This window comes from Triticum dicoccoides, chromosome 1A, assembly GCF_002162155.2.
Source record: "Triticum dicoccoides isolate Atlit2015 ecotype Zavitan chromosome 1A, WEW_v2.0, whole genome shotgun sequence".
In the NCBI taxonomy this organism is placed as follows: Eukaryota; Viridiplantae; Streptophyta; class Magnoliopsida; order Poales; family Poaceae; genus Triticum; species Triticum dicoccoides.
The window spans coordinates 219,077,990-219,087,897 of record NC_041380.1 but is presented as its reverse complement, the minus strand read 5'-3'; the positions used below and the strand labels follow the sequence as shown (position 1 = coordinate 219,087,897).

At 53.2% G+C, this 9,908-nt stretch overlaps 1 pseudogene; it reads right to left on the bottom strand.

Moving 5' to 3' along the window:
- Nucleotides 1-2,563: 2,563 nt before the first annotated feature.
- LOC119352516 lies at nucleotides 2,564-5,437 on the bottom strand (annotated as a pseudogene).
- Between the last annotated feature and the right edge of the window lie 4,471 nt (nucleotides 5,438-9,908).

Here is a 9,908-nt window from a genome sequence, read left to right as displayed (position 1 = left end):
CCTCATTAACGTTGGACCCATCCTAGTCTCCTCCTCGCTCGCGCGCCATGGAGAGATCGACGAAGAGAGGACGCGGTGAGGGAGCTGGGAATAGACGCAGCAAGGAGGGCTCGGGCGGATGAGCTCGACGAGGATGAGCTACGGCAGGGCTCCGGCGTGGCTCGGAGGCACTGCGGTGAGAGGAAGAAGAAGGAGGAGAGGACGGGGTGGAGGGGTGCGCGTGCTCCGCCGCTCCCATCACTTCCCCTACTTATAGCCTACGGGCTATGAAGCCGAGGGGGCGGGCGTGGGATCGTGGGATTAACTGTGCCCACGACCCCACGCCCCCACCTTTTTCGTGCGGGTTACTGCGTGCAATAACTCCGCGGGGAAGCACAACCGCCCACCTCGGCCGCAGCAGATCCGCTCACGCTCCGAGGCCCGATGGTGGCGAGCCCAGCCTACAGACGCGTCCCATCGCGCGCGTGGGCTCGCAGGCTGGCCCGGCTGGCTGGCACCACGTGGCATGCCCACGATAGGTAGTGAGTTGAGAAGCTTAGCCAGCACGCCACCTCGTTCTCGCCGATGCATTCAAAATTCCAGGAAGATCCGAGTGGACGTATCCGACTCCTGCGAACCGGCTTCCCGGGAGTCGGACGAGGCTTCTTTCAGAGCACCCAGAGGAGGAAACTATTGAGGCTCCTTGGCTCATCAACCGCGGCGCCTCACCAGCTTCGGGGACTGCTGTCGGAGTAATGGGTCACGGGTAGCCTAACCCGAGTCTCCGAACTTTTCAAGACATCGGGCCGGCTCCGCCCCTCAAGATGTCAAGGTGAAGTGCCGCCTTCTGGTGGCCGGCTGGCTGAATGGTGGACTGCCAGAAGGCAGCCATGCTCAGGAAGGCGGCTCCAAGACGGGACGACTCTTAGCAGGTGGCCTCTAGAGAGGCTGGCTCCCAACAGTCGGCCCACGGTGCCCTCAAAGTCTGCACCCCCATTAAAGAAGACAGGACAGGGTGAGGCAACAGTGTAGCCCATCGCCCTCGTATCCAGGGCCGGGCGTGGCCATAGTGCTCCGTACAAAGATCTCCGCCCGGCGCAGCACTGTTGCCACTCCACCCCTGATGTCACTCCTGACAGGCAAAGCCCTGCTCCCACGACCGCCTGTCGGTACGGCCCAAGGACGGCGGGCCCTACCGGTCAGCGAGAGCCCGGAAGACAGCGGGAGCCTCAGCAGTCGGACCATGGGGAGGCCGTCTTCTAGCAGGTGGCCCGTTCCTTCCTCGGGGCCTGCGCACCATTAACCAGATAAGACTCGAAGTGGCTACAGTAATCTCCTGCCAGGCGGCGGGACTGTAGCCATGCTCCCCTGACCAATCAAGCGTCATTAGCATCACGGCCACAGTAATCCACAGCCGGCAAGACCCATGAGTGGCAGGGGCAGCCTGTCGGCTCCATACCAGACCAGCCGGTAGGGCCCACCAGGCGGTGGGCCACGGCAGTCGGCGGAGAAGCCAGCGACCAGAGATACTGACAGCCGGGTCCCACACCCGACCAAGTTACCACTGTGCCCCTGGGGGGTAGGCCTATATAAAGCCCCCAGGGCGCCCATGCAAATGGGTTGGAACCTGTTAGAATTAGACTCACACCTAGGGGGAGAGGACAGCAAGCCTTGCCTTCTTCTACCTCTAGCATACAGCTCGAGGATCACCGTTGTACTCACTAGTGCTTTAGTGATCATGCATAGACCCCGCAGAGCAGGACTAGGGGTGTTATCTCCTAGGAGAGCCCTGAACCTGGGTAAAGTACGCTGGCGTACGTGCCTACGCCTCATCCCACTTCCAGGCACCGGCGACGTTCTACTCGCTCCCACCATGATAAGCCATCCATTGGCATATGTCGCACCCAACCCCCAACAGTCAGATAACTCTCTAACCAGCTTTCTAACAATTACCAATGGGTACAAGCTTTCCCAGTCACAAGACATCAGAATCCTGTCTATCTTTTCCAAGGTGGGGTGGTATGGTTATTTGTCCTAGTATATTTCCCTCCACTATAATAAATCTCCCTCAGGCCATATGAATTAATGACAGAGTTGAACATGTCAATAGATTTATGGTCATGTAATTTTTTATTTTTCTCTCCACCATGCCTCAAGATGTTAAAGTCTCCCCCAACTATGTAGGGTTTGTTCATATCAGAACAAAATTGAGCAAGTTCCAGAAGGAACTCCTCCCTCATGTGCTCATGAGCTGGGCCATACACCACTAGAATACTCCATTCAGATTTATTCTTCCTATCTTTTAGATCAAGCTAGATCATGAACTTTCCTTTCTTACTAGACCTTAAGTCCAAATTATCCATTCTAGCTCCTGCAATGATACCACCTGATTTGCCACGTGAGGGGATCCAGACCGACTCAAAAATATTAAAAGGATCAATTTTCCTCAAGCATTTAGGGGAGAAATGTTTCTTCATGGTTTCCTGTAGACCCAGGAAATCAAGGGAATGGTCACTTATTAGGTCAGAGAGGCACGTGGCCATTCCTTTAATGCCCACCCCTCTGCAGTTCCAAATGAGACCTCTCATTTGGAACAGTTTTTTTATTTTTTGGACCTGGTAACCCTGCCAGGGGCCAGGGCAGAGTTACCAATATCTTTGTTTTCTACCGTCATTTTCTTTTGGCTTCTAGTCACATGCCTAGATAGCTTGACATCATATTTTCTTTTTTTCTTTCTGCTCCCATTTTTATACGAACAGAAATCTTCAATACAATACTCATCTTGTTCTAACCAAGATAAACTAAGGGGGGCTTGCTTTCCCAGCCCATTTGTGACCACCAAGTCATCCTCTTTCTCATTTTCCTTATTAATATTGTCCTGTTTACTCAACAGATTTCCTCTAACATCATCTAACTCATGCAGGATATCAATGCAGGTGAAGTGATCATCTAGAATTAGGACCCCCATTTTATTAGCTCTACTTATTAACTCAGCATCCCCAAAAGCAGCAAAAGAATTTTTTCTAGGGTTTTGCGGGTTACCTTCCAGATTTTTCTTCTTGGCCACTTCCATGGTTTTTGCATCATGTCTCCTGGCCTCTCCTGACCACATCAAAGACTAAACCTCAAGTTAGTCTCAGGGACCAATGGAGGTGTGGGAATTATCTCATTATCACAATCAGGCGATGGTAGATGTACCAGATAATCATCTGATACCTTCAGCTTTGGATCCACCTCTCCTGTAACTTCTGAGACCTGCGAAACACCAGTTACAATTTCCACATATGAACATTTCTTCTCGATCAAAGGAAGTACATTCACCTGCAAGGTTTGCACATCAGTGCACTTATCAGGTGTGTTTTCCTCATGATCAGAGTTTTTTCCTCCATCTGATTTCACTTCACAGCCCTCTTGAGCAGAATTCTCGTTGACCAATTTCTCAATAAATAAAGTCTTATCATCATCACTTTCATAGAAGTCTGACAGGTTATCCTCCTCTTTTTCTTTCTCTTTCTCAAGAGGGAGCAGGTGACAGGCCTTCCCCCCTGAAAGCAGATGTGCCATGCTCAACAGGAGCATGAGCACTCTTAGATGGTTCAGTGCCCCCGTCCTGCCTCTTCCTTTTTGGAGTGGACATCAGGGTATCTTTCTGATCATTTCTAATAGGCACAGAATCATCTTCCTTCACCGGATTCCTCACTAGAACTTCTTCTACTTCATAATGAAAATTTTAAAAGCGCCCCCATGCAACCCTCGGTAGAAACAGGAAGATTATCATTACTGCGGCATCCAATCTTAACCCGAACAGATGAGGGCGCTTAATAGTTGACATATCGATCTCTAAAGTCACCCCAACAAGCCCACCAGCAAAAGCCACATTCTTGTCACATCTTTTATTAAGAGGCATCTTACTAATTTTCACCTAGGCAATCTCAAGTGGACCCTCACAGTCCATGTCATCATACCATGGTGTATTCTGACCACTGTTTGATGCTTTTTGAGGTTTATGTATTCCACAAAAATAGCACATTCAGCCTCTCTCATATTAGGAAACCTCATGACATATTTGTTAGGGGTTATGAGATGAGTAGAACATCTCCAGCCCTGCCCAATGTACACCCCCATATCATCCTGTGGATCTTGCTTAGATATGGCCCCTTCCACAATGGTTATGAGCACATTGGTATTCTCTCTCTACGACTGTCTCTCTACACTATAATCAGGAATGTAACAGAAGCCCTGCCCCTTAGACTGGAAGCCACACATAGCAGGAACACATTCCCAAGGAAGTAATTCAGTGCAAATAATGACAAGTGACCTCTCTTCTTGCATCTCTCACACGGAGCCTGAGGGCATCTAGCCGTGTAATGACCAACAGTATTGCAGATCTGACATGCATCAGGGGTAGGGTTAGGGTTACCAGCGTGGGTGATTGGATCTCGCCCCGCAGCAGGCAAAGGTGTTTTGCCTTGAAGCCATCATGTGATCTGGTCCCCGTCGTTGTTGTCGACAGCAGACGATCAGTAGTCCGGGCGCGGCGGCCCAGATCCTCCCGCACCCCCGCGACGTCCCATGTGTCGAAACTCATGTCGCTAGAGCCTGATGTCTTGTTGGTCGAGGACTGCCCCATGTCCTCCTTGCGCTTCCACACGTTGTTGTCCCGGCCACGGCCACCGCCACGATCGAACCGTCCAGCCCCGTGGCCATGCTTGCCTGCACCGAAGCCATTCCCCATCATCTCTCCGCCCCCACAACCTTGTTTCGGATCTGGATTTTTGGGTGGAGGTGGGCAAGCAACGATCTGAGCAAAGGACCTAGCGTCGCCGTGGATTTTGCCCTCCCACTAAGGGAAGGAGGGAGGAACCCTAATTTCTCCCCTCTGTGGCGCCTCCCAGAGATGGAGCAGGCACTCATCGAGATTTGAAAACACGGAGCGAGAGCGAGGTAGCAGCGTATTAGTACCTGGGGCATGGGCCGAAACCCTAGCCCGTGACGGTTCCGGGCAGTTTGTGTCCGCTGCCCCCACGTGTCGAGGATCTGGGTCATGGCGGTCGGGGCCACGCCCGAGCACCCCGGTCTCCTGTCCGGTCGTGGTGGAGGTCGGGGGGGGGGCGTGCACGACCACCTCAACCTTGTCCCCGTGTACCGCATCCCCTTTCTCCAGATCAGCACGATCCGTGCGCCCCGTCGACTCGTCGACACACGTTGGAGCACCGCGCGACGAGCCCACCACCGGCAGGCGGTCCTCGATCCTGGCGAAGTGGCATGGGAAGGAGACGAAGCAGCCCACGTCGATCCATTCCCCCTCGTGCATGTAGCACACATCCATCGTGCACTCGCGAGAATCGAGCAGGATGAGCCGTTGGATGTCGTCGCGAAGGAAGATCTTGCAATCATGGAATGTGGCGGTGCGGCGCACCAGATCCACCGCATATGACACCCGCCACTGCGTGTACATCCCCTCTATTTTTCAACTCTACCAGTGTTACATATTTGGCTAATGATATCTATGTTCCCCTCTGATAGCCGACATACACGGCGGGGGCTGTGGGCACCATTCGTCATCGCGAACCCTCGTCAGCAAGGCATTCCGCAGTGGATTCTACTGGCCTACGGCACTCAATGACGCAGCTGAGGTGGTGAAGTCCTGTGATGCCTGACAATTCCACGCCAAGCAGATCCATCAGCCAGCTCAGGGCCTCTAGACCATTCCACTCTCGTGGCTGTTTGTAGTGTGGGGGCTAGACATCCTGGGCCCGTTCCCTCGAGCGCCTGGGGGCTATCGATACCTCTACGTCGCCATCGACAAGTTCACTAAGTGGGCGGAGGTTGAAGCCGTCCGCACCATCCCAACTGGCTCTGTGGTAAAGTTCATCAAGGGCCTCGTGAGCCGTTTTGGGGTCCCCAACCGCATCATCACCGATAATGGCTCGCAGTTCACTAGTAATCTCTTCAAGTCATATTGTTCTAACCTTGGAACGCAGATCTGCTATGCTTCGGTAGCGCACCCCAGGAGCACTGGCCAGGCCGAACGTGCCAACACGGATGTACTGAGGGGCCTCAGGACCAGGATCTTCAAGAAGAAGCTCGAGGCCTACGGCAGGGACCAGCACGATGAGCTCCAGTCCGTGTTGTGGTCCATCCGCACCACCGCCACCAAGTCGATGGGCGAGACCCCGTTCTTCCTCGTCTATGGAGCGGAAGCAGTCCTCCCTCACGAGGTCGGGCATCGCTCCGCACGGGTCTTGGCGTTTGATGAAACGTAGCAGGATGCCAGGCGGGGGATGGAACTCATGCTGGGGTAGGAACATCGCTGCGGAGTAGCACTACGGGCGGCAAGTTACCAGCAGGCGTTGCGGAGGTACCACTATCGTAGCATCCGCTCCACGATGCTCGAGGTGGGTGACCTCGTCCTAAGGCGGGTCCTCTCCAGGGAAGGGCTGCATAAGCTCTCACCCATGTGGGAGGGCCCGTTCAAGGTCATCCATGTTTGCAGGCCTGCCGCCACGCGCTGGAAACACAGGACGGGATACCCATCCAGAACGCCAGGAACATTCAGCACCTCCGGAAGTTCTACCCCTGAAGAAAGGCCCAGCGCCTGTAAAGAAGGCCTGGCGCCTGTGAAGAAAGGCCCAGCGCCTATGAATAAGGCCCAGCGCCTGTGAAGATCGCTGCCCGTGACACTCTCACGTAATAATGAGTGGGGTTGTACACGCCCCGGAGTCTCAGGAGTGCCGCCCTTGGGCCTTGGGGGCTCCCTCCCCCGTCTTAGTGGCAGCACTTAGCTCCGCGTTGGTGAGAAGACGTCGAAGACTAGACTAGGTGCCGGACGCGACTTTTCATTTGCTTTCCGAAGTTGGCTTGCCCCTTTTTAATTGAAATTTGCTTTCTGGTGTCTCTTGCTGGTCTCGCCCTTTCGCTTTCTGCCTTTGTTTCTGCCTTCATTTCTTTGGTCGGCCTGTGCTCTCTCTCGCGTTCCTCGCGAGGGGGCTGAACAGGTACCTTCGTGAGCTTCCTTCTTCTGTTTTTCGCGAGGTACCCTTGTTCGAGCCCACAAGCTGGCGCACCTCTCTCTCAATCCGTGCCCCTCGGGTATCGTGATACGAAGCGCTGGGTCAATGCCAGCGGTGCCCGCGACCAAGCCTCGGGAGAACGATAAACCTCTTGACGAATTTTTTGCAGTTCCTAAGCGCCTATCAGGTCAAGGAAGCATCGACAGGCACCGGGAAGCAAGCAAGTGCCTCATGAGGAGGAGGCTACTCCGAACAAGTCAAGCTAAGTTATCCCTTCGCAAAACGACGAAGTTGCGACACAGCACAGGAGCAACAAACATAACATAGTAATTGAGATCATAGTTCGATACACGCCCCTCTGGGCCCATTCTGGATTCTTTTTTATGCTGGAAGGAAAGGAAGAACAAAATAAAAGTGGCATCTGCCCCTACAGCGGTTCACACGGGCAGGCTCCCAATGCCATCCTGAGCTCAGCCGGACCCCTCCTCGCCCTTCACGGAGGCGCGGCGACAAGACGACCCACTGCCGCACTCAAAGCGGGCGCGGCGGCTGGTCGTAACCGCCGCTGCTGGGGCTGTCGCTGGAGGAAGAGCCGCCGTAGCTGGATGAGATGTGGTCGGCCCCAAGGGCGGGTTCACCCTCGTCCTCTTCACGAACATCGCCAAGGCCGAGCACCTCCTCGCTGTCGTTGACCTCGGGGCAGCACCCGGCGCGGAGACCATCTTCTCCAAACACCCACACGTAGAGGGTCGCGTCACCGTCATACTTGAAGTGGAGGGTGCACCACCTGCCCAGGCCGCACGCGCGGGCAAACGTCTGCCAGCCACGGGCAAGGGCTATGTTGCCCGCAACGGAGACCTCGACCGCGACCCAAGAGGACCTGCTGCAGCAGCCGTCCGCCTGCAGCCAAAGCCCGCCTAGACCAGAGGCTGGAAGCTCATCGGCGAAGAAACATAGGAGCTGAAGCCAGTTGCCGGCCGGGTTCTCCGACCAGATGATGAACTCCGGCAGCACCTCCGCCGAGTGGAAGCGCTGCAGGGGAGGCCGCGCGACCACGGCACGTCTCCCTTCATCGACAGGACCGCCGCGTCTGGAGCGGCCCCTGCCATGCGAAGCGGCACCGCCACGGCTGCGCGGGGCCGCGATGGGGGTCACGGAGTGCTAGCGGGGACGGCCGCGTCCATGCTTGGGCGCCGGAGAGCCGGGCCCCTCGGGAGGGGCCTTCCCTTTCTCCGCGGCGGAAAACCTCTTCGACGGCGCCATTGGTGTTGCAACTGGCGATGGAGCAAAGAGCAAGAAGCAAGCAGAATGGGAAGAGATGGGCGACGGGGGCTCCGCCCTCCCCCCTGATGAGGACATCAATACAATTGTTACACCCACAGCCCCTGCTGCTATACATACTGGACCAATTACTAGAGCTCGTGCACGCCAACTAAATTACCAGGTACTTTCGTTTCTTGGTAATGATTCTAATGTTCATGAGAATATGATGCTGCCTAAATTGGATACATTTGTTTTGCTTACAAATGAAGGGCCTAGCTTGGAGAAGGATGAACATTGGAGCAAGAACAAGCATGGAGATGATGGCATGCGCAAGGGAAACAAGAACCCAGTTACAAGTGATGATTTCAGGACTTTGAAGCCACCATAATGGGTGCATGAAGCCTTGGACGAAATATACAAGATGCCACTTCATAAATTTCGTCCCGAGGCTATTTTAGGTGCTGCATCACCTTTTTATTGGGCCAGGCCCATGTAATTTCGAAATACATAAGTATAGGCTATTTTTAGAGTCCGTATGTGTGGGGAAACAAGAGATAGGGTTGATTTCGGACCCCTCCACCAAGGGCCACGAAATTCCCCCCTCTTCCTCCATATATACAGCCCTTAGGGCATCGTTTAGACTTTGGGATTTGTTTAGTTAAAAGTTAGCCATTGCAACTTCGTGTACTTCGTTTGTGTCCAACGACCAGACCAAGACCGCTTCCGGATCCCCACCATTATCAATACCTCATATATATTTGCAATATTCAGATTGCTTTATCATATTCTTGCTCGTTCTTCGATTGCTTGCAGGAATAGACCTTCGTGGTCAGGCTGACCGTGCTTCCGGCATCGTCAGTAACCTCAGGAGATTGGTTTAGCGATTGCTAAGGCGCAACGTCGTGCATGTTTGTAGTCGGATTGTCAAAGTCGTCTCCACCAAATCGATAGTTATCATCTCATCGAAAGATCGGGACCCTCGCCTCTATCAAGTGGTATCAGTTTTCAGGTTGCTCGGTGAGATTTTACAGTTTTTCAGGGAAGTGCACCTTTTGCACCGACCGAGTATCTTTTCTTGGCTATGTTGTTACTCCACAGGGAATTGAAGTTGATAAAGCCAAGATTGAAGCTATTGAGAGTTGGCCGCAGCCCAAAACGGTCACACAAGTGAGGAGTTGTCTTGGCCTCGCTGGATTCTATAGGCGTTTTGTGAGAGATTTCAGCACCATTGCTGCACCTCTCAACGAGCTTACAAAGAAGGATGTGCCTTTTGTTTGGGGTACCGCACAGGAAGAAGCCTTCACGGTATTGAAAGATAAGTTGACACATGCTCCTTTACTCCAACTTCCTGATTTTAATAAGACTTTTGAGCTTGAATGTGATGCTAGTGGAATTGGATTAGGAGGTGTGTTATTACAAGATGGCAAACCTGTTGCATACTTTTCTGAAAAATTGAGTGGGCCTAGTCTGAATTATTCTACTTATGATAAAGAATTATATGCTCTTGTTCGGACTTTAGAAACATGGCAACATTATTTATGGCCCAAAGAATTTGTTATACATTCTGATCATGGATCTTTGAAACATATTAAAAGTCAAGCTAAACTGAATCGTAGACATGCTAAATGGGTTGAATTCATTGAGACTTTCCCT